At 47.1% G+C, this 4190-nt stretch overlaps 1 pseudogene; it reads left to right on the plus strand.

Annotated features, from left to right (window-relative positions):
* Positions 1-392: 392 nt before the first annotated feature.
* LOC144579828 (ferritin light chain pseudogene) lies at positions 393-2353 on the plus strand (annotated as a pseudogene).
* The last annotated feature ends 1837 nt before the right edge of the window (positions 2354-4190 follow it).

A 4190-nucleotide genomic window follows, 5' to 3' on the forward strand; every position in this document is an offset into this window, starting at 1 on the left:
AGTGAGAGAAGTCTCTCTGAGATGGAGAGAGACTGGGGATGAATTGAGGCAGTCTTGGTATACTGGCTTAGCTCCCCTGGGCACACCTGAAAAGCTGTTATAAGTAGAATTTTCGATGCTGCAAAAGATGTAGCACTCGAATATAAATTTCCTCAGCAAGGCAATTTACTTCTATAGAAGAGTGCAGCTCACAGATGGAATAATGGCGAGTGCACAACTGGACAAGGAGGGGAAGGGGTACTTATGCCTGACCGAGGTTGCCCCTACTGCTGCTGTGCCGGTCCCCTATTGACTAGGGTTAGACCGCACAGTCTAGTCTAATTCCGATTGCCTGTTTTAAAGGGAGCAGGGGTATGAGCCAGAGTGGTGGGGTGGGTAGTTTGGCGGGAAGAATGGTTATGGGCAGGTTAGAGCAGGTAAGCAGGGCTTGAAGCAGGTGACCAGAGCAGGTGAATGGAGCAGGTAACCCGGATGAGCCAGGACGGGGCAAGGGACCGGGGGAACACATATGAACTACTGATTAGAACTGGTGGAAAAGGTTGTTTACTGAAACTACAAGGAAGTTAAAACTTTAAAATAGAGAACTGAAGAATAAGAGAGCTGAACATACTGACATACTGATTCTTTGAAAAGAAACTTGGGGTTCACTACGTCTAACAAAGCTTTCTGCCTTGTACGCGCTGGTGCCCAACCCCAGCCCAGGGAGGCCGGGCTTGGAACGCCTTCCTCAGTAGTGTGTCCGACTCTTGCCCACTCTATCAGTTGACCTTGCTTTTATTCTCCTTCAAAGGGCTGGTCAAGGTGCTTTGTCCCAAGGCATTTTCAAGCTCCCTCACAACACTGTCCTTCAGTTTTCTACAAGATCCAAAACACTACTGCTGAGAACTGCAGCTTCCTAGAAAACTCTTAATGTCCTGCTCAACATTCAGGATAACTGCAGGCACCAAAATTCAGTGAAGAAACACCACCCGTCCAGTGCCACCGAAGTAGTTCTCTGTCGTGTGTTCCCTGCCTGCACAAACCTGCATGTGCATATCACGGATTAGAGACTCTTGCAGGACTGAAAGGCTGCTCTGGTGAGGTGGCCTCTGTTTAAACCAGCCCCACATGAAGAGAACATCCCTTGAGACTAATTTGGAGGCTGGGATTAGAGCCTTTGGAAGTCAAAGCAAATTAAGATTTTTATTTAAGAATAAAAGAGTACTTTAATCATGAGACATAGGTATCTTGTCCCCCTCGCCAAGAAGCAGGAGGGTTGCATGTGGGACCATGTGCTTCTACGTGGCATTTGACTCAGTACAAAGTCTAGTGCCAAAGAAGGAGCCAAAGTGCAAATGTGGCGTCGGCTGTGACATTAAACTCATCATCTCAACCCCGGGTTTCTGGTCCCCTGCTCTTTCTGCGTGGTTGTGTCCCTCCTCCTAAGCTCTGGTTCTTTAGGGTGACTGTGGTAAGCTATTTAATCATGACACACACAGACACACACATATTTAACTGAAACAGAAGTTTCATCAAACAATATTTATGCATGTGGTGCATTCTGGAATTTTCAAGTCTATTCTATTGTGTTCTGCTTCACCTAAATAAAAAGATGCCAATCAAGAGAAAAAAAAAAAAAAGGCAGTTTGGGGACCGCGAACTGTCTCTTGCTTCAACAGTGTTTGGACGGAACAGATCCCAGGGACTCTTTCTTCCAGCCTCTGATGACCCTCTGATTTCCTCTCCACTTGCAACCTCCAGGACCATTTTCTCCGCCATCTCCTGCTTCTAGGACCTGCCAATACCGTTTTTGTGGTTAGCTCCTTCTTGCTGACCATAAGCTCCCAGATTCGTCAGAATTATTCCACCAATGTGGAGGCAGCCGTCACCCGCCTGGTCCATGTGTACCTGCAGGCCTCCTACACCTGCCTCTCTCTGGGATTCCACTTACTCCACGATGATGTGGCTCTGGAAGGCGTGAGCCACTTCTTCCGCGAATGTGCCGAGGAGAAGCGCGAGGGCTACTAGCATCTCCTGAAGGTGCAAAACCAGCGTGGAGGCAGCGCTGTCTTCCAGGACATCAAGAAGTTGGCTCAAGATGAATGGGGTAAAACCCTGGATGCCATGAAAGCTGCCACGGCCCTGGAGAAAATCTGAACCAGGCCCTTTTGGATCTTCATGCCCTGTGGTCATGAAGTCCGCAGGGACCCCCATCTCTGTGACTTCCTGGAGGGTCATTTCCTAAATGAGGAAGTGAAACTCATCAGCAAGATGGGTGACCACCCGACCAACCTCTCCACAGGCTGGCCAGCCCGGAGGCGAGGCTGGGCTGGGGGAATATCTCTTGGAAAGGCTCACTCTCAAGCATGACTAGGAGCCTACTGAGCCCAGCGACTTCCAAAGGGGCCCCTGCAAAATAACAGGGCTTCTGCCTAAGCCTCTCCCTCCAGCCACCAGACCGCTTTCTAACTACCCTAACAAGCCTGGGACCAACTGGAAATAAAGCTATCTGAAGAAAGAAAAAAAAAGCCATCTTCTCTAGCCATCTTCAAGTAATTTCACACACACACACCACTCACACGTACCCAGATATACAACTCCTTTTGCATTCCCATGCAATAGGAGAATCCCTGCCCAAAGTTACAAAACTGGGGCATTGTGCGTGGATTCCAAGAGCCAGAGGATTTGATAGGGAGCTGCAGCTTGCTTAGGTTTACAGCTTGTCTCACTGTGCTGCGATCACCTGCTGCTGATGTCAGAAGGGGTCCCTGGGCCAGGAGTTCAATATTTATGCACGTGACATGTCTGTCCCCTCCGCGGCCGTCTTCTCTGCTTCCCTTCCCACGTCCCAGCACAACCCAGGACTCTGCACAGGCCTTGCTCTCTGCTTTGCACATTTGCCTGGGCGATGTCCTCCCTCACCACCTCCTCCAGCGACTCTCCACCCAGTCCTCAACGTTCATCTCAGTAAAAACTCTTCCATAAAGCTTTCTTGATTCCCTTACCAGATTGCATTTCTTTCTCTGATAAATCTCAAAAATGCTTTCTCTCTCCTCTTAGGTATAATTGTAGTCTGCACTGTATTGCAGCATTTATGGATTTGTCTCTAGAGACTATGAACTCTTTCAGGGCAGAGACTATATGTTACTCACCTCTGAATCCCAAAATGCCTTTAACTCAATATTTTTATGTAGAGAAAGCAATCATTAAGTGTCATTGATTGACTAGTAAGTAATCATTAGTTGCCCTTTATCTCTGAAAATTTGCAGACCATACTGTAGGCCTTTTTAAAAGTGCCCAGTTGCATTTTTTAGGGTTTTAGGGTTGTCAATTGCAGTAAAAGGGTTTAACCTTTTTAATGCAACCTGAGATAGTACCAAACCCCATGTCCCATGCATCCTATGTTTTTTCTTTGTTTTTTTTTTATTTTTTAATCATAGCCCACTGCAGTGTCAAAATCCCAGGCTCAAGCCATCCTGCCACCTCAGCCTGCTGAGTAGCTGGGACTACAGGAGCATGCCACCGTGCCCAGCTTATTTTTATAATTCTTTTTATCAATGGGGGTCTTGCCATGTTGTCCAAGCTGGTCTTGAACTCCTGAGCTCAAGTGCTCCTCCCACCTCGGCCTCCCGAAGTGCTGGGATTACAGGTGACAGCCACTGTGCCTGGTTCTTTTTTCTTATTTATACAAACATACTTATGGTAAAGTTTGAGGTGCAACACTAAATCTAACAGGTTTTTTTTTTCCTTCTCAATTGCAAAGATAGTTTAGTTCTATGAATGCTGAACATCTGAGACAGGTTTCGGTTAATTTAGAAAATTTATTTTGCCAAGGTTGAGCACCCACCCTTGTGACACAGCCTTTGGAGGTTCCGTGAACATGTGCCCAAGGTGGTTGGAGCACAGCTTGGTTCTGTACATTTTAGGGAGACATGAGACATTAATTGACATATGTAAAGTGAATGCTGGTTTGGCCCAGAAAGGTGGGACAACTGGAAGCTGGGAGGGGGCTTCCAGGTCACAGGTAAGTGAGAGACAAATGGTTGCATTCTTTTGAGTTTCTGATTAGTCTTTCCAAAGGAGGCAATCAGATATGCGTCTATCTCAGTGAGCAGGAGGATGACTTTGAATAGAATGGAAGGCAGGTTTGACCTGAGCAGTTCCCAGCTTGAATTTCCCTTCAGTTTCGTGATTGGGGTCCAAGATGTTTT

Source organism: Callithrix jacchus, chromosome 16 (assembly GCF_049354715.1).
Source record: "Callithrix jacchus isolate 240 chromosome 16, calJac240_pri, whole genome shotgun sequence".
NCBI lineage: Eukaryota > Metazoa > Chordata > Mammalia > Primates > Cebidae > Callithrix > Callithrix jacchus.